Below are 25909 nucleotides of genomic sequence, written 5' to 3'. Positions count from 1 at the left end.
ATTAGATATTTTATCTCTCTTGTTTATTATTTTCTTTAAGGACCAAGGTGAACAGATGACCTTCTTAACATCGTCGGTAAACACTGGTGATATTAAAAATTTATAGGAGGAGTTTATGTCTAGTATAGAAGTCGTTGATGATGATGATGGTGATGATCAGAACCAGTGTTTCCCAAAGTGGGTTCATGCCCCATTGGGGGCCAATTTGATCGTTAAAGGGGGCAATTCCAAGGCTGACTCGACAAGAATTTAATCCTTTCGATTTAATTTAAAAAATATACATGTTACATAGGGAGAGTGGATTTTAGAAAGGCTAAAGTTGCACATCGCACAAAAAAGGTTGAATATTGCTTTAGACGAATATTATTACATATTTATTTAATATTACCATACATAGTACACTTCATGCGTATATTTATTTAAGTTTTGTCTGAGGTTGTTGTAATATTTTTTTTTTCTCTATTTCATTTTCTGTTTTTATTTCATATACTTTAATTTATCTATTCACCTGCCCTAAAAGCTGACTCGCAGTGAAAACCTTCGGTATTATGAGCGCCTTTACACTTAACACAAGTAGTGTATAATTAAAACTTAAATTTGGCTTATAGACATGTATCTAAGCAAATTTTTAACAACGCTCTGCACGTTGAATAGCATTTGTACCGAAAATATGTTCATATTAAATGGTACAAGCATAAATTTTGCTTGATTTGGTTCGTTGTCGTTCCGCCCATGGAGGCCCACTATAAGGCTTAGGCCTCCCTAAAAGGCTTTTAAGGAGCCCCCTCCTCGTATATAATATATCGTAATCGCCGGTTTGGCGATCGGTGTCTTGTATTATGGTACGCAGAGGACTTATTTTTGAGCAGTGGAAATCATTTTTAATTAATGCACAAAGTGTGAATCATTTAAGATTGCTTCCAGGGAGTCGAACACGAGACCTACTATCGCTAGTTTCAGTCCTTTGCCTCTGGGCTACCATTGCTCATTGATGGTTTAGGTGTAAAACTTTGTCAACAAAAGATTTTAAAGCTTTCACGTCTATTTCCGATCACATTGTATAATGTGATCACTTTTGAATATGTAACATTAATATTTTTGTTTTGTTGTAAACAATAATAATTTTTAATATGTTGCTATTCGAAATTTTATAACGCTTTTTGTTACAATGTACTATATCATTTATTATGACAGAAACTTTTAATTTTTGAAAATGGGAACTTTATATTAATTGACAGAATATTACTTACATTTCACCTCTCTAAGTCTGTTACACTTATTTATAATAACTTTGTATAAAAGTTCGACTGGTTCACCTAAATATATTATATCTTGTCGAAATGTTAAGCGGGTATTATCGACAATTCACAGTCCAAACCGAGATCCCCTGGTGGGGTACCGTGAACTTAGTCAGTCCATGGAACACAGAAGCTCAGCGGCCTTTCAAAGCTCCGCCAGAAGCTCTAAAGTTTTTTTAGTTAAAATAGGTCTTTACTGCCTGTTACTAGCGGAATCTGAAAATGCATTTGGGCTACAGGGAGAGTAATATCAAATAAAAAAATAAATAAAGAGTACAATTATTTTATTTTGTCTTTGTGTTTAAATAGAAAAAAATTCGAAAATAGAACACGTCGAATATTCTAGAAGCAATACAAGGTATGTATGTAAATAATAAAGAATAATGCCTTAAAGGGCAAAGTGTTTGCATGTCGACCGTCTTCCCCCGGCGCGTTTAGTCTGTGCCGGTTGGATCCGTATCGACTACAAATTGCGAATACTGCTCGAACGCCGACGAAAATAATATTGTTTCTTTAACAAATATTTACTCTGCCCTTATTCCGCGTGTTCCCTTACGGTACGCAAACACTTCGGTACGCGAAATTTGAATTAGGTCTCTTCGTGAACGACTCGGAATGGCTTTGAGGAAATTCATAATATATTAACTGTATTAACAGATAACCAAAATAATTTAACAAAAATGCACATATAAAACATATGTAAAAGAAAAAAGTCTAATCTAAACAAATCTGTAATAGCAAAAGATAATGATAGAAATGTAAGAATAAAATAAAGATTAGAAATAAAATTGTACCTAGCCACCTAAGAGTAAAAAAGATGAGGAAAGGAAGGCGATGAAAGCAAGACGGAATGAAAGAACAAAAAAAAATTGCAAGATATTGTGAAGGATAAAAGGAAAGAATAAAAGAAACTGAGAAAAATGTAAGTGAGTGTAGAATAAAAATAAAACCGTGAAAAAAAATTATTTGCTAATAAAGTCCCTGTCCCAAACAAAACAGGGGTACGAGAGGCTCCCAATAGCGGGCTGGCGGGCGGTGCACTTTGTTGCACGACTACCACTGCATGTGCGGAAGTGGCTAAATATTGGTCCTTTTCTTACTTAGGATGGACTTCCACAATGTAACGCCTGATTCCATTAAATAATTATTTGTTTGTGTGAAATATATAAATTCAAAGAAAGACGAAAAATTAAAAATAAAAAATAATATATATAAATTACGTCTGTTACGTTTCACAATCTTGCTACGTAAACGTACAGCTTATGTATCCGGTTCAGGCAATTTTTTGATTACTAATGCATTACACCGGGCCATTATAAATGAGTGGTATAAGAGCACAATTCTCAAATCAGGCAAACGAGAAGCGGGGAGCTGATGACTGTCATTATGTTTAATTTAAATAATCCCTCAGACGAATAGATGATTTGTATTGCGAGTACTGTCGCGCACACAACTGTTTCACAATTATTTATATTTTATTTCACCTACTATCCGATATATTCCAGTTTGAGTATTTCCAGAAGGAGACTGCGGAGGGAGAGAGAGAAAGAACATCTGAGTTCCCCATCCGCAGTGGGAAATCTCTACGTCGGAGGGAGTTAGACCGCGCCATTGTCCAACCGCAAAAACATGGCCTTGGTGATAAATTTGGGGTGATCAGTCGCAAGTATGTCCTGGTTGCATATTTATGACGGGTGGGAGACTCCAGCTCTAGTCTAAGGAGTTGAGGCACTAGGTCACCGTCGTTAAAACTACGGTAGTATGCGAAAGTGTATCTTAGTTTCAAAAAAAGGCTTTCAATAAGACCATGAGGTTTTAGCTGATAGAAATGCGGCGTAACCTTTTCGTTGCCCCCGCAGTGATATTCTGTGCAGGATTTTTCCACTAAAAAAATTATACTAATAGGACTCCTTTCGAAACTCACCGACATAAACAAACTGCGAAAACTCATCAAGACATCCTTCCATCTGACACAACTACTAAGCGGGTACCCGTGGGTACTGCAAGCAGTACCTGCATCGTTTTAAAATAATCGAATATTAATATAATCTTAATATATCTCCGTTCAGCTTACCGGACCTTCTCAAGAAAAAATCTACAGCAGAATCTTTTGATGAGTTGGCCCGGCACATTGTCCTAAATCTCAAGGCATTTAACGGTCTGTAGCGCTTGGGCAGCGACTTAAACAAAATAATGTAGCAACTAATATATAATTGTGTATTCCAAATTGTATTGTTAATATGTATAAATTTTAGCTGTATTTACCCGTAAGTGAAAATTGTGTAAAAAAAAATTGAAAAAAAAAATAATAAAATAAAACGCTGTCGTGCGTCGCAGCTGGGAGAAGAAAGATCCGTATCAAATAGCGGCAACCCTCTCCCAACTGTCTGCGTTTAGTTAAAGCGAAAGATAAATACTGTAAAAAAAAACACCAGCAATACAAATTAGAATTAATAAAAAAAATACGTTTTAAAAACTTAGATATTAATTGGTTAATTTTTATTTAAATCTACGTATAACACGTACGTAATTAGATTTTAACTAGCAAAGTTGCCTCTAATCAACGTTGTGTTAATTCAATATATATATTTTACTTTAAATTAAAGTTTTTTTTTTTATCGTATTAAATTCTGGTGCGCAAATTCACTTTTATCTCGGACTGTACCGGTTACGTCAGTTCAATTTTCTAGTAATAACGGAATAGGCCTCTATCTGTTCTAACGATTTAAATTCGAAACTGTACCGAGACATGGGACAATATTATCTTTATTGCATTATCATTACATTTATGCTAATTCACTTCTTAATATCTCGTGAGGAAACGGTGGACTTAATAAAAAAAATATCGTATGTTTTTTGAAATACATATTAACTATACCAATAGATTTTTTGTTGCCAGAAATTACTGGTATATTGCATACCAATAGAATAAATAAATTAATGTAACATATAGGGGGTTTGATAAATGGTCACAATTAATCTAGGTAGGTTAGAAATAGGGGTAAAAGTTTTAAATCTGTTTGCTGACAAATAAGCTATTTAACCACCTTGAAAGCCTTCAAACCTACTTACGATCACGCAGTATGTAAATATAATACTGAATTCACGCAGTATCTATATATAATACTGTAATTAAAAAGTAAGATTAATTTTGTTTATGAAATGTAAACTTATTGCATTACTTTTATTAGTCCTTGACAGTAGGAATAGACTATTCCCGGTATAGGCTTCGAGATCTTTTTCGATTCGGTTTTTCCGCGTAAAATCTTACAAAAACCGTAATAATAAAAATAAAATATTATTTTTAAATTCTTATTGTAAAACTAAATATAAAATTTATTATATAAATGTGACACATAAAGATCTGTTCTATGTAATGTAAAAGTGTGATAAGGGAATGGGTATGGGGGAATAAAGGCAATGTATGAAACAGAATTTGCAAATGAGAAAAAATGTAACATGTGATAGAGAAAAGGAAGGAATAAAAGATATTGTGAAGGAGTTGTAAATAAAAATTAAAAAAACTGAAATATTTATTTACCCGAAATATAACATTCCTGTCCCACATATTGTAAAGAGAATGAGTACCTAAAAACTGTACAGTATTATAAAAAAATTAAAGAAATTTATTATATCGTCATGATAAAGCTTGGAAATCAAATACTCTACTACTGTAAAAAGGATGTCGTAAAAGAGTAATAAAAATTATCTAATTTTGTTAGCTCTCCTTTCAGATCCAGTCGCGTTTGTAAACTACATAGGTTTAATAAAAAGATTTCAGTACAGGACTGTTAAATTTGATCCAGTTTCTTTTATTCTTTTGAGATACACAGTGGTAATAATTTAAATATATATATACCTATATATACCTATATGTACCTATATATACATATATATATATATATATATATATACATATATATATAACCAGATCTAAAGTGTTATGAGATGGGAACCTTGACCAATATGTTATGTCAACTACCTAGCAAACGGTATTTTCACGCAAGAATCTCGCACCGCAGCTTCTGAAAACACGTGCGCATCTACTATGCCACTAATATTATTAATATTAATAAATACTTTTATGCATAAACCTTTTTTACTATCGCAAAATTTACACTAAAGTAAATTTCACACACATATATATATATATTAAGAATATACTAAGACGTTACTGTAAGGAATAGATTTTCACCAAAGGTCGACATAATGACCGATCTTGCACTGCCCGCACCCAGCTACTTCACGCGACCATGACGTATCGTCGGTGTACCTATTAAATAATAAATAATAACTAGATCCATATTTTTTTAAATCATCACTCTACCACAAACAAAACAGTGATGTAAATGAGTGCGAATATATGGTTCAAATTTGAAAATAGTTTCAAAATTTAAGTAAACTGACGACAAATGTTACATTTTTATATTTTTACTCACTTAAATATACGTTTAAATTTTATAAGGTTGTTATATATTTAAAAAAATAATTTACTTCGATTTATTATTCAAAACACAATTAATGGTTAGAAAGAGAGTATACGGATGAATGGATTTGAAACTTTCGAGAAATAACATACTTTCAAAAAATTTTTGACGTAAAATGGCATCTATACTTATATGTTTATGAATATTAATAAAAACCGATGAAGAACCAAGATCACTGACGTAGCTCAAAAAATTGCTTGTCTGAAATGGCAGTTGGACGTTGGAGCCGAACGGTTCACAAGTGGCGACCACTTGCCCGTAGACGTGGCCTGGGTAAGCCACCCACTACGTAGACTGACAACATAGTCAAGGTGGTTTAATACAACGCGAGAGCGGTTATCTAAGCTATCTCTGGTAGAGATCTAAGGCTTGCAGTGCTCATCTGTCTGCTGTAAAAATGTAAAAAATGTTAAAATACGTACAGGAATTAACAGCAGGAGAAGTGTCATTTGATGAACATGAGCTACGTGTGAGACGGGAGGAGTTAGAAAATCCGGCTCGAAAGACCAAAATTTAATGTTGGGTTTCGATATAAAACAAGCACATTTAGTTAATTATTTAATGTTAAGAAATCAAATATGTTACACTTGTAAAATGTCCGTTGATGGTAGATGCAAAAGAGATCGTCTTTTGTTAGAAGCCGGTGAAAGACGCCGTGCGTTCCGACACACGCACTCAAGTACAAATAAAAGGTGTTACGTTCGGATACAATATCGAACAATATACTTGACCTCATAAAGTAATTTTTATAATAAAAAAGAGTCTATACCCTGCGCGCGTTGCTACTCTATCAACTGAAATAAATAAATTTGAAGCAAAGACAAATTGTATCAATTCAAATTAATTGAAATTACAGTGGCGCCATCTGTTGAAAGTTACTTATAATAACTTAAAAACTTTTGTGAGCTCTTGCACAATAACTTTAAAAAAGATTATTATATAGTCAAATGCATAGTTTACATTTCTATAAAGGACATACAGATAAACATTAATTTTGTTGTTTTGCAAAAAAAATTAAAGTTTTTAATTAACAAATGTAAGATAAGGGTTCATTTTAGAGGGGTGAAAATTTAGGTTTGTATGTATTTTTGTATGCTGTATCATAATAAAATAAAAACCAAAAAAATTGTCTAAAAAATTAAAAATAAACTTTAGGGGTGGACCACCCTTATCACTTAGGGGTATGGAAAATAGATAGTAGCCGATTCTCAGACATACTGAATACGCATGTAAAATTTGGTAAAAATCGGTCAAGCCGTTTCGGAGGAGTTCAAGTTCGAACACCGTGACACGAGAATTTTATATATTAGATTATACAAAGTCGAACAACGTGTTGGAGGTCCTTCACCAGGATACTACAGGATGTTATACAGCTACAATCTTATTTATAAAAATTCGAACAAATTTAAATCTAGAAACTTATTACGTTTGTTTAAAATTAAACAGTTCATTCCCCGTAATGTATTAGGTGCAATTGGCATGAGACCAAAACGCGGAGAACTCGTCATCTATAATTATTGGTTTCCGCTACGTAACAGGCAATGTATGGATACAAACAGATAAATACGTTGACAGATTTTTTTTTTGCACAGAGCAAATTGCGATTCGAGGAAGCCATGTATACGATAGATAGCTTCAGGAAAACACGTTTGATAACATTTTGTTGTATTCCATTTGACTTTTATCGCATCGCTCGTTGTGGTAAATGCCTTTTAGTCATTTATTCCATAAACTTGCCAGACATTTTTGTACAGCTAAAACCTTTTTGTTGATCTAAAACTACTTTTAAATGTTCTTTCATCATTTTATACATAATCGTTTCCCAAAAAAAATGAGGCCGTTTAAAATCTTACAATATATGCTGACGTCCTAAGCTGGGTTTTCTAGATTTTGGTCTCCATTCCAGAACCTTCTAACTCCAAATCAAATATATAAAATAGTGACAGACATAGCATAAATACAAGAAATAAATATAAACTCGTAGCATAAATTTCGTCTTCATAGAGTTAACTAATCTTATTCATATATATATATATATATATATATATATATGTAAGTATGTATATATGTATATATGAGTGAGAGAGGCAGAGAGATGATGAGTATTCTTAATTATTAATTTTAATTTATTATTATTAGTATTAATATTAATTATTTGTATATTTATAATATAAATAAAGACTCTGACCACATGATAGGCCTTGAACTTTAGTAAAAAAACCTGAATGATAGAAGAAATTAAAAGGTAGAATGAAAGACATTGAGAAGAACGATAGATGGGTATTATTAATTATTGATTTAAATTTATTATTATTAATACAAATTGTTTAAAAAATTATGATGTAAATAAAGACCCAAATTATAAGTGTAGAATATTAATACAACAAAACTATGCCTAGCCAGTACAAATAATTTCAGATGCAATAATCATTGTTATTTCAATGAGTAATTAAACTATTAATATATATAGTAAGCTTCCTTGTAATTAAAGATCATAGCCCTTAAGTAATTACGCAATAATATAATTAGATCTAATTGAAATCCGGCGTAATTACAAACCATTACGGTTTGATATTGCAGTAATGAAAATTCCGTCATCCTTACTTTATTGAATGTAAATTAAATTTGTTAATATAAATATATCTATTTGTACATATATCATAAAAGTCGGGATACTGAATAAATTTTGCATTAAAATATATTTATTTTAACATTAAATACGAGGATATAATTATTCATTTTTAGTATTATATAGAAGTATTTACTGGAATAAGGCGTTACCTTGCGAAAGTCCAAGGACCAATATTTATCCACTTCCGCACATGCAGTGGTAGTCGTGCAACAAAGTGCACCGCCCGCCAGCCCGCTGGTAAATGCGTATGCGGCAAACAATGCGAATCACACAACCGCCATCGCGAAATTACTCAACACGTGTTTCACCCCTCCACGGGGCATCTTCAGGAGCCATGTCACACCGATTAGTGCTCTGTGTTTGGCACTGGCTTGCGGGCGGTGCACTTTGTTGCACGACTACCACTGCAAGTGCGGAAGTGGCTAAATATTGATCCGTTTGTTATATAGGAGTATATTAAGTAAGAAATAAAGATAATTGACCACGAGCCAGTAAACGCGGCATGGGTAAGTTCTCCACTGTCTATAGACTGACAACGTAGTTTAGATCGCAGGAAGTCACTAAATGGAGGCTGCGCAAGACATCGTAGCGATTTCAGGGGAGACCAAAAGCCTTACAGCTATTTTCAGACTCTTAAAACTATTACTATTTTTTTTGTTTTAGAATTATACACAGACATATGGAGGCTATGGGGGTAGAAGTTTTTATAAGCGTAATAGGCATCACTCAAAGATCGATGAACGAATCCAGCGACGTTTCCCGACTTTAACAGTTTTATTGGTACTACTTGTGGGCCTACCCCGTGTCTACCGACTTATGGTCGCCACTATTTTCGGCTCTTTCACATTATAGATTTATTCTCGCAGTGGAACTAGGAAAAAGTTTAGCATATCAGTAGATAAAGTATCGATGCTACATACTTCATAGAGTTCGATATATTTATCGATTAAAAGTTCAATAAATAAATAAATCAAATTGTGATCGATAAAAAGTGATAGGTATTAAACAAGGCATAAAACTGAGCAGTATTTTTGTTTTTCTGAAAATTTTGAGTTAGCACAGTAACTGCGGCACTGTTTCCACGCGAGTTTCAGCTAGTGCATTATGAGGTCATTTAGACCCTAAGAAAACATTTTTTCATTGGGACGTGAGGTCATATTTGCCCAGACACTTTTTAAATTAACTGTCGATTAATAACCCATTGAAATATCATAGTTTCTTATGCATAAACATAAATAAATGGAATAGACTTCTCTTTCTGGTTCTAAGTTATCATTGAGATGTTGCTGCCGCAGTAAGGGCGTGAACACCAATTTTCTCTACGCACACGATGCAAGGTATGCGTAGGTCAATATGGCCTTAGCAGTAAACGTGTTAAAAATTTTTTTTTTGAAAATTCCGATTACTACATATTAATTATTGTTTGTTATCTGTTCCTGCAGAATTTGCACAGCTAGAAGTTATTGGTTTATCGCATTCTAGTATAAAAAAATTATAATGTAACATATTTTAGAGTAATAACTTGGCGCTGTCACTGCTATCCGTCCATTGCTTTACGATGGCGTTATTATACCTTTTAGCAAATCTGCAAAGAATCTAGGGGTAATCATCGATTCCAATTTGTCTTGGCTCCCGCACGTCAATGAGGTCAGCAAAAAATTACATTTTTCACTTCACTCGCTCAAATGCCTCCAGAACTTTTTACCTCTGAAAACCAAGATCTCCCTCGTACAGACTCTCCTTTTCCCCATTCTTGACTACGCTGACGCGTGCTACCTGGATGCCACTGAGAAGCTTCTAAACAAACTAGAGCGTCTCCAAAATGTATGTATTAGATTTATTTTCGGTTTACGTAAGTACGATCATATTTCCCAGTTCCGATCGCAACTCAAGTGGCTTCCAATTCGTCACCGCAGGAACGCTCATGTTCTTTCTACTCTCTATAACATCCTATACAATCCCTCTGCTCCTTCTTATCTCCGTAACCTCTTCCACTTCTCCCGGGCCCAGGACAAACCTTGTCGTACGAACGTAAGGACGTCACTGGCCATCCCCACCCATCACTCTGATTTCTTTTCCTATTCCTTCACTGTCCATGCCACAAGATTATGGAACGCTCTCCCCTACAAAGTACGTGATTGTCCATCATTACCTGTATTTAAAAAGCGAGTCAAAGAGCACTATTTATCGCTAGTTGTCTAGTATATATAATATTTTTAGTTATATATGTTATATATGTATTTATGCTTATATTATGTATATATATTATTTATTATGCTTATTTATGTAAGTATATAATATGTAAGTATACATTTATGTTCATGTTAAGTATGTAATTATGGTCAAAAGTCGTATCTATTGTAAATATTTCAATTTAATTATTGTGCACGTTGTGTCTGCCTTACTTTTTATGAATCTCCTTCCGTAGGCCTACTGGAAGAAATTTCTGGTTAGAAATAAGTAGTGCCTGTTGTGTCAGTTATATTTGTATTGTTACTTTAATGTTTTTATTGTGTACAATAAACTGTTAAATAAATAAATAAATAAATAAATAAATGGTGATTAAAAATCGATGTAAAAATTTTAAAGCTGTTTGCATTCGCCACTCTTTCCCTGTGTTCATGGTCATTCCCTGGTCGGTTCTGGTGACCCTGCTGATCTAAGTGGCCACATAGCAAGAGAACATATATAGCCCAAAGAGGTGAGCTATTTAAAGCTATTAAACTTATAACATAACATCCTGTATATACCAGTTAATGCATTACACTATATCTCCAAAACCGGTGAGAGTCCAAAAATAAATTCATTCAACCGTAACATAATAAAACAAACATTTTTACAATATCTGTTTTCATTCATGAAACAGGTTCAAACCGAGTCGATTCTATATTCGTTAGGATTAACGTAAAACAAGTATCAATGGTTTAAAATTGTTATTATCATAAACAGGCTGTTTGTATATATATTATAAAAACTTTAAATGGGTGAATGTATATCTTATTTTTGAGTGAAAACCTTTTTTATCTATTACAATTCCACAGGTCAATAACTTCGGGTCAAGCCATGTCTGCATGAACAGATAATAACAAAAACCTTCAATTTTAAATTGTTGTAATAAGAATTTCTAAAATGCTTTTCCTTACATGCTTTTCATTACATAGTAAATTACTTTTGAAACTTTTATATCTATAACTAATCATCCTGTATTTGAAGTTGTAACTACTGTGACATTGGTAAGCAAAATTGCTAAACGTAATATAGTTGGAAGGCTTTGTAGACAAATAAGGTTTTAAGTTACAGATGGTACGATATTTCAGAGTTTCTATATTTCAAAATAAATGCTAAAATGTAGTCGTTCACTTGTCAAGGGAAATGTATATAATAAAGAAAACTTATTTCTCTACAAATTTCTCAGTAAATTTACGATATTTATTTAAGGTGACCCGACAATTACATAATAATTTAAATTTTATTAACATCCATAATTATAATAAAACTCACTAAAACAGTACTATGTTAGGTGTGAAAGACTTTCATGTAGATTAATTTTATTTGAAATTATATTTAAGATTATAAAGAATGTAAAGTAATTTGCAGATGTTAATAAAATTAAATATAATATATGTATACTTCTGGAAGCTGAAACATGAAAAGCAGAGGTATTGAACCTTGACAGTCACGTGATATATTTGGTGTAGAATTCAAAGTATACAAGAACATGAAATAAACTCATAATTACCATCCGAGCACATCCGTTATATCAAAATGCATGAGATGATGGAGCATCTGGCTGACGACCCCTCGAACGTCCTTTCCGAGATATAAACAAACTGGATTTTATCGATGAAGCTGTTAAAACCGAAATAGCTTTTATTACAGAAACCGCAGGCCAAGCCATATATTGGCTACGTACGTGTTCCTTATTCTGATCATCCGATGCAAATATTTTGAATCTAAGTACAGAATTATTGCTGCAATTCAATGTCTAACGCATTAAACATTAAATGCGGAACTCGTAATTTTGATAGCACCAGATATAAGAACTCAAGGCAATTGATATTCTGGGAGGTATATAAACTATAAAGTGATTTCTGTCTTGAAGTTCTCTTCATTGAGACATATTCTTCGCAGTTCAAAAACCATAATGACACGTGTTATAAAAAGTAAAGAGATTCATTTTAATGATTGTGCTGTAATAATGTGCTAAAACACACTATAGGGTAATTTTGATAGCACCAGATATAAGAACTCAAGGCAATTGATATTGTGGGATGAATTTAAACTATAAAGTGATTTCTGTCTATTCTTGGCAGTTCAAAAACCATAATCACACGTGTTATAAAAAGTAAAGAGATTCAAATTAACGATTGTGCTATAATAATGTGTTAAAAACACACTATAACTGATATGAATCTTTACCATACATTTTTGTATGGCACCAGTCTTATGGGACCTTTCGTTCCTCTATAATTTTTTAGGATAGAAACTTTGATTTCACTAAAATTGTCATTATTATTTTATTTATTTTTATTATTTCGTCCATCACAATATCTCTCATTCTATCTTCTTCCTTCCTTCACATTTTTTTTCAATCTTTCGCTACATTTTCACAATATTTTTTGGAACCGAATGGTTGTCAATTTGCTACTTCACGTTGGTAGATGCGACGCGGGCAGGTATACCGTTAGATGAACTGATAACATTATCAAAGTGGAGAAAAGTCACTGAATATGAGCAGCGAAAACAGGTCATTTTGATAATCTATGGAGTTAGCCATGCATGCCATGCATTGGACGTCAATCAACTGACATGAATTTAATTATATATAATCAAAGCTCACCTGGTCTTATTACATGTTAAGATGATTACACTGATAATCCTTATTATAAATAATAATATTTATTTCTCTTATTCACACATTAACCTCAAAACGACCATACCGGATTCATTCATCTCTTTTTTTAAGTTGTCTAATACTATGTAGAAGGCATATTAAATAGAAGATAGAAGAAAATACCACATTATGTATTTATAAAAATTGGTGTCATGATTTCTAGCCCGTATCGTTAGTAATTTTAGGTTTGATTTGAACATCCCTCTAATTTAGATATAGAGTTATTCCACACGAGTGACAGTATGGTGTGACGTAAACAATATATAAAATTTCTTGTTTCTAACAACATTATTACTTGTTGTTATGTTGTGCATTCATACAGCTGTTATTGGTGCAAATGTCGTTAAAATTAGAGTACATGTGTTCTTATATAATTGTGTAATATATGTATAATAAGGCTTTGAAAAGTAGTTATAAAAAAACGAGTGTCAGTGATTTCCCACTTGAGAACGTATCTTTTTCTCCTTGATGACGAGGAAGATGATCAAGCTAGTGCATTTACATTAATACAAAAACTATTTACAATTGATATTTATAATCTTAACGCAGTGTCAGCGACTAAGTCACTATTGGCGTCTGTATTTAACCCTTAATAGCCTAGAGTTTCAATTTTGATACCAATCTTTTAAACCGAATGTTCACATTACTATTAGTTTTTTTTTATAGGTTGGCTGTACGTATTTTACTGTTATATAATATTCTTTCCAACGAAATTAAAAAAAAAAACGATTTTTACCTTCATCTAGTCCCTCAAGCAAACACAGTAATATTAAAAAAAAAATCACTTTCGTAAATCAGGCTATTAAGGGTTAAACTGGTGTTCGAATTTGAATGACGACCACGAGAAGGTACATGCAGCGTGGGTAGGCTTTCCACTAGATGGACTGACGACATAGTTAAGATGACGAGCAGTTGCTAGATGCGGGGAGCACAGGATCGATGGTCACGATCTTTGGGTCAGTTTGGCCTTGCAGTGAGAAGACTGAGAAGAAGAAGTGATCAGCAATAGGTAGCGTGAATGCTACTCTATGTTGTTCAGCAGTGGACATCTTTCAGCTTATATTATGATGTAGATAATTATGTAGATATTAAAATGAATTAGACTATATAATTGATAGGTAACAAGGAATGCGTAGATACTCAGATTTTTTTTATAACAAAAGTAATTTTTTTTATCCCTGCTTCGTTTTTGGGACAGAGATATACAACTTTCTACTTTCACCTTCTCTCTCTCATCCTTCATAATTTCTCTCTTTATACCCTCTTTTATCGTTCATATTTCTATCATTCAGCATACACGCAACATATAGCATTTACCCACGTTGCATTTATGCATCGCCTCCCATCTCCCTCCACAATTCCTATTACATGGTTTTGTTATGCCTCATTACCTCACCCGCCACCCTGAAACATAACCTCAAGAAACTGTCGCTTTCCTCCTCTTTCAAAAAGGAAACGACGTTGTCCATTTTTCAAGCTACTCTAAGCCATCCATATACGGGACAGAAAGTTATGCACCACGGTCTGGTCCACCGCTGGGTCTCCCTGCCCATGCCCGAGGGACTCCCTTTGAACTTAAACCTATATAGGCACTCTGAGAATCCTTCGAGTGGACAGCTTCCTCGTTTTCAAAGCCGTCTCGCCTTCCACATACCTCCTATTCCTTTCGCCAAGCATGTCCGTCCTTGGCTGTCGCTTGACAAACGAATCTGGGCACTTCTCGTATTCCGATCTTCTTTTAATCGTCAAGGCTGCGTTCAGAATTAATATTGAGTAGTACTAATCGTGATGTGTTGCTATAAGAAAACTTTTTTAAATGTCCAGTTCGTTTCGTGCCTTTCAAATACATCCGTCTCATCTCTAATCTCTTGCTAGTTCGCGCGGATCGCGTTGGACGCAAATATTTACAGGGACGCCGCAGCTGAGGTCAATTTTCCGACTCCCCGAACTGAAAACGTCTGATATACCCTCACATCACCATTGTAAAATCGTATTTATTCCTATGCAATAAGGCATCCATTTAAAAATCACCAGTACGTCGTAAAATCGTGACATTGGTCGCGTCAACGTCTAAAAATGTGATTTAAGTTCATGCACTAAGGTATATTCCAGATTATGGCTTCCATAAATCTCATCAATTCTAGAAAGGTGTATGTACTTATATAACTGTATACGAATTTATAATTTAAATGTTGAACGTTAAGGTTGGAATTCGTATGTGTAATGTGTATCCAAGTGCAGTGCACTTTGCCCGTGGTTCACTGATGTACCTCAGAGCTCCCAGACTGATTTATGGTTATAATAAATATATGGGTGTTTAATGATAGATTATGTATACCTACGTAGACGGGCGATGCATTTGAATGTCGGTTTGCACTGTGAGATCGTAAACGCATGAAGCGGTGACTCATTTAAACTTTATTACTTTGCCCCGTATAAGAGATAAATTATTTCAATACGCTGAAATATATTTTAAATTACGAAAATTGCTCAACGGAATTTTTATGAAGCTGTTCAATTCGTGCCTTTTAATTCATATAGGTTCTCCATGCACAATGTCAAGTTTTTTAAGACTACGGTTCATGCGACCACTTTCTCATCCCTACTCCACATTGTCATCCTCAGGTTGTACGCCAGTGTCTGTGTGGCGGTTGCCATATTCGCCACATCGATGAACCTTGCGATCGCATCTTGAGTCTCGTCACTATTAATGCACGAGTTCTTATGACGTGATATTACCACCACCTCGTGATGATCACTGTTACACAGCCCGAGGTTTTCTTTGATGACCACCTTGGTCTTTAGACCCTGAGCCTCGTGGATGGTGAGCGTCCTTGAAGCTTTTCCTTTAACGTAACCTTAGCTAATGACAACTTGTTTTTTAAGTAAGAAAAGGACCAATATTTAGCCACTTCCGCACATGCAGTGGTAGTCGTGCAACAAAGTGCACCGCCAGCCAGCCCGCTCACAAATGGGTATGCGGCTAACAATGCGAATCACACAACTGCCAACGTTAATTCACTCAACACGTGTTGCACTTTGCTGCATGACTAACACTGCATGTGCGGCAGTGGCTAAATATTGGTCCTTTTCTTACTTAGAATGGACTTCCGCAAGGTAACGCCTGATTCCATTAAAAGCTTGTTTTTTGCCTTGAGTGTGAGTTAGGTACAGTGTGTTTCTCTGATTCGAGATATTCTCCCCAGAGTAAGATATAGGTATATATAAATATAGATATAGTAAAGGTTACAGGAAGTTACTGAATGTGGCAAGCACAGGATCTGTCATCGCGATCTTTGAGGGTAGGCTTATACCTTGTAGTGAGCATCAATTGGTTGAAAAAAGAATAAGGGCATCTATAAATGAACCAAAGTAACAGACATGTTCCAGAGGATTTGCAAGTCGAAGTCTCAGTTAGCAGGTTACATAGTGGAAAATTATATTAGTGCAAAGGGCACTAATCGGTGTAACATAACTCCTGAAGATGCCCCCTCGTTCGTTTATCATTTTTAATTTTTCTTGTCTTTTTAAGTAATAGACCACAACAATATCTCGAGGTGACATACCATAATCGCTAAGCTTTTCAGGCTAAATAGCGATCGCAGTGTGATATTATGGTACACGGAAAACACTGTTGCCCATCATGTAAGCTCATGTAAGCTGTGGCAGTCCCTATAATGCACAAAATGTAAAATCGTATCTCGGGATCGAACCCGGGGAGTGCTATCGCAAGTCTCTGTTCTCTACCGCTGTGCTAGCACAGAATACCATAGAATAAATCTTTACAAATAACGGAGTTGAGTGTGATAATTGTGATATATATATATATATATATATATATATATACGTTTCCGTTAACGGCCCCGTTTTGGAACCTCTCGTTCAACCTCTATTGTGAGTGTATAGGGTTTACATTTACATTTTTCAAATAACTTTAACTAATTTCCACAATTATCTTTCGTCTTTATTAAAGTCTTTTTTCTTTCATCTAATTTCCTTCACAATATCTCTCCCCTTATTCCTTTTCATACTATTTCTCTATACATCGGTTTACTTCGGCTTACTTACTTTGGCTTTTCTCTAGTATTCTACAATTTTACTTTTATTATTCTTCTATCTTTTTTCTTTATCTAAAAACAATAAATTAATAAAAACTTTACATAGATTTACATTCATATAGCGTTAAACATCGCGAAACAAGGTTGAGTACATCGAGGTACTAGAATGATATTAAAGTAGAATATATAAAAATGTATGAAGAAACATTTACCATGCGTGTAAATTATATGTTGTACTTTATGACAATTTACCAATGCCATACGTTTTACTGTATCTTATTATACTATATTTTAAAATGTAAATAGTAATGACATATTACATTTTGTATTTTAAATATATAAATCAAAGACGAAGAAGCCGACTTAAAAAAGGTATTTAATAGAAACTAATCAATAAACTATATGAGTGAGAAACTAAGTTATATCATCAATCCCAGATCGACCACTGCTGGGATGATCTCTCCCATAAATATTCAGTTCTAATTTTAAACTAAATCCAGCCACCTCCAAAATGACAATTTCGTCTGTACGGAAAAAAAGAACCTCCTGTTCCGCCCACAGGTACATCAACTTGTCCATTCGTTGGGCAAAGTTAGTTACTTTTGTGACACTAAACTTTCTCAGCTGTTCTATTAGCTGATTTATCACCCACTTCATGGCCCACAAGCTACTTCTGGCGATCTTGACTGTCGTCGGTCAACCTAGTAAGAGATATACCCACGATGCCTCTAGTAACTCGTGGTCACCATTCGAAAGCCTTTTGGTTGCACTAGCGAAGTTCCTCACTTTAGGTGAACTTAGTTTAACTTTGGTTCTTCATAAATAAATGAAGCATGTGAACGCATCCTGCACTCGTTGTGTACAATTCGGCCGCCGCTCGTAAACATACGTATGTTTATTTTATTTAGTAATGGTTTACATTGCGCTTGCATGCGATTTCAAAATCACCTTGGCTGCGCGAGCGCATCGCGTGTTCGTCTTCACGCTACGTACCATGTGGGCTAGAAAACAGAACTTGGCCTAGTTCATAAACGAGTGAATTAAACGAAGGATATGTAGAGAAACATTTTAATTTTTTTTTTGTATCTCAATTCACTTACTTTACCTTTGATATATAAATGAATTTGATCTATTTATTTACTAAGAAAAATATCTTTTGAATCAGTTGCATTAAAATGGTATAATTTAGTCTTACAACAATTGAAAATTCCAACACCTGTCAGCCGATAGACACTTACAACAAGGCACAGAACTTCACCAAACCCTGTCTTTATGATACAGTAAGCCAAGACACGATCTGCATTGACATGGTGATGAGAAGTCCTAGCCCAGCGGTGAAGGTCACAGAAACACGCTGGATCCGGGCAGTTCGGTTTAGTCAGTCTTGTTTGTATTGGACACGACGCCAACTTAGATCAGCTTGGCCAGACTGGATTTACCACGAGAACTAGGACCAATGCATGCGGGCAGTTGTGGTAGTCGTGGCGACTTTTAGTGGGGATGTCTTACAAAGTGCATCTAGTTGGAAAAGCTAAAGTGGCAGTTATCGGTGTAGGATGTCCTTTAATCTGAACAGATAACATTGTTAATTTGGATGTCGCCGGAGGTAGCTTTCAATTAGCACTGGAAATTTATAGAAGAGGCCTATGTCCAGCTGGTCAATCTGCGTCTTAAATTATGATTATGATGATTGACAAGATGATCTTCTTCTTCCTTCCCTTTTCCCTTTATTTGGGGTCGGTTCTCCTTATCAATTTGCGCCAGACCACTCTATCCTGGGTTGTCTCTGCATCAAGTTGAAGGGTTTCCAGTTCCTTTCCGATATTAAACCACCATGAAGCTTTTGGACGCCCTCTCCCTCTTGGGAATTCTGATTGACAAGATGATAATGTAACGTTTTAGTATATTCATTCTTATTCTGTATAAAATGTATTAATGGAAAAATAATGTATGTTGTCTTTTTTGGGAAACCTTATTCGCAGAAATTAATAAACGCAAGTAGTCTATAAATCCATTCTATTTGCCAAAATTATTTAGTTCTATCAATATATATACTGTCAAGGAGCACTGGTAGCCCAGTGGTAGCGGAGTGAGATCTGCGATCGGAGGCCGCAAGTTTGATTTTCGGGATACAGCCTTATATTATTAAAAAAAAAAAACCTAGTTTTAGAGGTCAAGCGGCAGCGTCTTCTGCGTACTATAATATCATACTGCGATCGCCAACCCGCCTGCCAAGCTTGGCAATTATGATATATCCCTCATAGATATCTTTAGGGGTGGGGGGGGCGTCGTTTCTGCCCCTAGACCCTCATTGCATGGCAAAGGCCTCCCTCTATGCCTTGTAGTGGACCTCCTATATAATTAAAGCATAACATGTTAATTGTATAATATTGTATATCCGGAATCGAACCCTGTTCACTACACAGATTTTAGAAAAATATATTTAGTTTTAGAATATTTTATTTATTTAATGGAACCAGGCGTTACCTCTTACTTAATATTTTATTTATCATCATCATTTCAGGTATAGTACTTCCACGTCCATATGGACGTACTATTCTTGAAATAATACATACATATATATATATACACACCTCCTCCAAAGAATCCCAATTTTAACTGAAACTAGAATCAGACTTTACTCTTAAGTATTAACTTCGTGTATTACAATCAACTTAGTTAAGTACAATGTATTAAAAAATGTTTTACATAAATATTATATACAATCTTTAAGAGTTTTTGCAGTAATTATTAGTGGATCTGTTTTATTGTCATGAAGTGTAACGAAGGATCGTGTTACGAGAGCCAATGTATCACAGCACTGTTATTGGCGGGTTTTATATCGTACCATCAGGTTAACGACCCAATCCTTTTATAAACAGACAATGTTTTATTTAATATTACGTATAATTATTATTTTTTATTTCGTTTTCGAAAATGTAATTTTAGATATTAGGTTTTGAAATCGATTTATCGATTTTGACCTCAATCAAATTTAAAATATTTTTATTCGAGTAGGCATTTATATGCAGTTTTGGGTCGTAAATGATTTTAACATTATAAGCAGTAAGTTACCATCGGCTCGGAACGTTGATCTGTTAACAAGAGTCGACCAAAAACTCAATAGACGTTATTTAATGGAATCAGGCGTTACCTTGCGGAAGTCCATCCTAAGTAAGAAAAGGACCAATATTTAGCCACTTCCGCACATGCAGTGGTAGTCGTGCAACAAAGTGCACCGCCCACCAACCCGCTGATAAATGCGTATTTTATACGTATTAGTGCCACTCTGTGTTTGGCACTAATCGATGTAACATAACTCCTGTAGAAGCCCCGAGGAGGGGTGAAACACGTGTTGAGTGGTTTAACGGTGGCAGTTGTGCGATTCGCATTGTTTGCCGGGCTGGCGGGCGTTGCACTTTGTTGCACGACTACCACTGCATGTGCGGAAGTAGCTAAATATTGGTCCTCTTCTTACTCAATAGACGCTTTATATAAATGTTTGATGTTTACATTATAATATAAATCATGCAGACTAAAAACTAAACATGTTCCAATGCTACAATAAGATTTAAAACTAATAAAAGGTTTAATGTTAGTTCGTTTTCCGGAATATAACGTCACGTAATTTTCATTTTGTGAATTATTAGGATTACCATTGCTCATAAATAAGTATCCTGAGTATGAGCAGTAGCTTCCTCTGCGTACCATAATACCACACTGCGATCCCGTACCCGTCTGATAAGTGTGACAAATGTAGTATATCCCACCATAGATTCTTCAGAGCAGGTATATGCCTTGAACTGGGCGTGAATAAGTTAAAACAACGACACTTAGATACTTGAAGGATGTGTTAATTTATTGAAGAAGAAATTAAGGCGTTACGGGTATAAGTTTTTGCCTTTGACTGTTCCTAACCAGGGTCCGAAACATTGAGAGGCTTCCCAAAGTTCTATTGACCCGTGAGTCCGATTTGTCTAGAAGTAGATTCCAGAAACTTAATGAATTTGGATAACTTCCTTCTGGAATTAAATATAATAAATTCTCTATATACTATGCAATTCTTTCTTTTCACTCTTTTTACAAATTGTTTATTACAAGTTGCCTTATTTCGGTTGTTATGTGAAAGTAGGTTTAATAAAAATATAAACTACACGAAATTATCCTTACTATACCCTTTCAGTACTACTCTGTACTCCTACAAAAAAGTATATAAATGTCTTTTAGGCAAAAAATTAAAAATTGAAAATACCGCATAATAATATATGTACTGTATACATTATGCTATACATACAAGGAATCATTATTTAAACATATATCACACACTATAACATACGTGTATACGTGCACACTGCCAAATACACTATCTTCTGCTTAATTCTTTCTTCTTCTTCTTTCATATCTACTCTCTATATGATGAAGATGAACGAACGAACTGGTCATGTGTGAAAGACCTAGGAATAAATAAATAAATTCGTTACAGCAGGGCTTCTTAAGCTATGGTTCGCGACCCCAAGTGGGGTCGCGTAGCAAAATTCTGGGGTCGAGAGATTTTAATGTCAAATACTAATATATACCATTATAATAACATCACTAGAGTTGGCGGAATATAGTGGAATTGCAGCATCTAGACACGCGCATTTGTTGAAGGTTTTAAACTAATATAAATACAATTTAATAATTTTTGTGCAATTTTTAATTATAGATTTTTGTATGTTTAAAAACGAATTCAAAAACTATATATTTTTTATATATATGTATATTGTTACCTAATAAATAAATCATCAAAAAATGTTAATTATTTTTTTATACTTGTATGGGGTCGTCAAGAAACTCGCAATCATAAATGGGGTCGTGAATGACAAAATTTTAAGAAGCCCTGCGTTACAGGCATCCTCTAGTAGACTTTTGCTATGTAGTTGTTCCACCTGCTATATAGATCGTCGACTTGGTTAAGAACGTTACGAAGTTATTAGATGCAGCGCTGGACTGAGCACGTGGCGATCTTTGAAGGTGGCATATGTCTTGCAGTGGGAGTCCATATGCTGAAAATAAGAAGGAATTTTCTATCAGTCAACTAAATGTGGTGTAGAAATAACAAGGTGTGATATTGAAAATTTTATACACAGTTAAATGTTATAGAAAAGTTATTTTATATTAATAAATAGGCCTAGTTGGATTCAGTCTGCCTCCTGTGTCTTTCATAAGTCCTGCTTTAATAAGATCATCTATATACAGACGTCCTAAATCTCCATGTCAAAACTTCAAAGATCTACCCGCCATCTGATCATAGAGCTATTTGGCCTGCTCATTGCTATTTTAACTTACAAGTGCTCTGGGTATTTATCCCCTCTTTTTCGTTCGATCTCTATTCTCTACGAGGAAAGATATTGTGAAAAAAGGCTGAACAATTAGAGCTTAACATGTAAAAAAAAAGAAGTACGTAAAAAATAATAAAGCAATCAAAGTCATATGTAGAGGTAACGTTAAGTCTATAAAAAGGATCATAAAAAATTAAATAAAAAACACCAGTTAAGGGATTGTGAACTTATACATGAGGCTCTGACCGAAAAATTACGTTATTGTTCCGTAAGCGGTATTTGTAGTTCGATGACATTATAAGTAAGAAAAGTACCAATATTTAGCCACTTCCGCACATGCAGTGGTAGTCGTGCAACAAAGTGCACCGCCCGCTGTTAAATGCGTATGCGGCAAACAATGCGAATTACACAACTGCCACCGTCAAATCACTCAACACGTGTTTCACCCCTCCACGGGGCATCTTCAGGGGTTATGCTGTGCGGAAGTGGCTAAATATTGGTCCTTTTCTTACATAGGATGGACTTCCGCGAGATAACACCTGATTCCATTAAAAATTCGATGACTTTGACTAATTGAAATAGACAGACAGATAAAACGAATTATAATTATAATTTTTTTATATAGATGTGAAAGTAAGTCTATATGTTAGGCGGTAACTTTGTATTAAAACTAATTTTAATCGAGAGAAAATCTTATTACGTCTTACAAAATGGCGGCGTCGTCGTGAGAGAGAGAAAGCTATACTTCCGCATTCATCCATCTCTTTTATACAGGCGTCGTTCAGAAATCATCTTACACTTCGTTTACCAATTATAACATTACTACATTTAGTATAATTTTTGTCTTACATAGATAACAGACAAATATTCGAATATTAAAATCGGACAACTTCTGTATTGTTATTATTAACAAACATATATGAATTACGTATATATATTGTTGGTATCTAATCTACCAATCTCTGTAACGAAACACAGTTTGAAATGTCTATTTGTAACCAAAGATTTGTTAAAGTAATTAGTTCATAATGTAAATAAAAGTTACAAAATAACGTACTTATATGTGTATACGAAATAAATAGTTAAATAAACATTTCGTCATATATCTCGCAATAGTAACAACAACTACCGCGTCCGCGATCTAGAAAAATCTAAAGTGCAAAATGACGCGCAATAGACTGGCGCGCGGCGAAAAACACTGGATCGGGTGAAGCGAGCAGCGGACGTCGACCCATGACCTTCAACCGTTAGGTATCCAGCTCCAACTCGAGGTCTATGACGCGTTCGACCGTCTCACTCGGAATCATTTTTTTTTTATACACGCATCTGTTGCAGCCGCCGCCGCGACCTTATGTCGTCTTTATTTCAATATTGACATTTAAAATGATGCAGTTTAACTCGTTTCTTAATACAGGAAAAAGTTGAGATAAACATATTTTATCTACAACGTTCGTAAGATGAATAAATCTACTGAACCATATAATTTACATAAAATAGTCGTATATAAATATCAGCTATTTACTATAATCTTTCTCAACCCATCGTCAATATCAACTATCAAAAGATCAATAAGTAATTATTTTGAACTATTTCACTTACCTAAAATAGTCGTTTATAAATATCGGCTATTTACTATAATCTTTCTTAACCCATCGTTGTCAATATCAACTATCAAAAAATCAATAACTAATTATTTTAAACTATTTAACTTGCCTAAAATAGTCGTATATAAATATCAGCTATTTACTATAATCTTTCTAAACCCATCGTTAATATCAACTATCAAAATATCAATGACTAATAATTTTGAACTATTTCACTTGCCTAAAATAGTCGTATATAAATATCAGCTATTTACTACAATATTTCTCAACCCGTCGTCGTCAATATCAACTATCAAAAGATTAATAACTAATTATTTTGAACTATTTCACTTGGCTAAAATAGTCGTATATAAATATCAGCTATTTACTATAATCTTTCTCAACCCATCCTCAATATCAACTATCAAAAGATCAATAACTAATTATTTTGAATTTTTTCACTTGCCTAAAATAGTCGTAAATAAATATCGGCTATTACTATAATTATTCTCAACCCGTCGTCTTCGACATCCACTACAGAAACATGAACAACTAATTCTTTTGGACAATTTCATTTATACAAATAGTCGTACATAAATAACAGCTATTTATTTAAAATATTCTCTCTCGTCGTCATTGATATTAACCACAGAATGAAGAACAGAAGATGTATAACTCATTATATTAAAATACATAATTAATATAAAATAGTCGTATATAAATATCGGCTATTTATATCATTTATTTGGTACCCCTCGTCATCGACATCAGCTATCGAAACATGAAAAACTAATTCTATTGAACTGCATAATTTACATAAAATAGTCATATATAAATATCTGCTATTTATATAGTTTATTCTGTCCCAGTCGTTACCAAAACGACTATTGAAAGAATATTGAATAGGTCTTTTAAAATATTTTACTGTTTAACTTGTATAAAATAAACGAAAATAAATAATAGATATTTATTTCATTTACTTGTTCCTCGCAATTCTCAAAAGAGCTCTACTATAGAAAAAACTTTTAGACATATTCTTTTGAACTATATATATTTAAATGTCTTTTATTGAATTATACGATTATCTTAATCCTTGGAATTTTTTGCAATCTTGTTTTTTAAATAAGTGTAAATAATTGTTAATAATTCCTTTTAATTAATATTCAAGTAATAAAATATTCAATTGAATTAAAATAGTCAAGACTATAATATTAGCTATACAATGCTAAGTGCTAAGTGCTAAGCGATAAGAAAATTCTCTATTACTGGTAATTGAATAGATAAATAGTTACTGTAATTTGACGGCGTCATGTTGATGATGTTACTCGTAATAAATTATCAACTTTAAATTTAACACAAATTATTTAAAATGGCGCAATAACAATTTACGCTGTAGGCAAATGAAATAAAGCGTCATAATAGCTTATTTACACGCGAGAGCTATTTTTATAAAAACGATGCTATTTCGCATTTTAATAATGCTAAAAATATAGATTGCGTCGAAATGTCAGATGAATTCGTTCAATGTAATTTTCGGGCTGGTAATAAAATTATTACTGGTATATGGATTTAATATTATAACTGGCTTTAAAATGGCTTACATATTGTTTTTTTGAGCTGGGATTTAATTAATGAA

This window comes from Battus philenor, unplaced genomic scaffold (assembly GCF_028537555.1).
Source record: "Battus philenor isolate CCGP_79_NKW_IND1 unplaced genomic scaffold, ilBatPhil1.0.hap1 SCAF_19, whole genome shotgun sequence".
Lineage (NCBI taxonomy): Eukaryota > Metazoa > Arthropoda > Insecta > Lepidoptera > Papilionidae > Battus > Battus philenor.
This window is presented reverse-complemented; position numbering follows the sequence as displayed.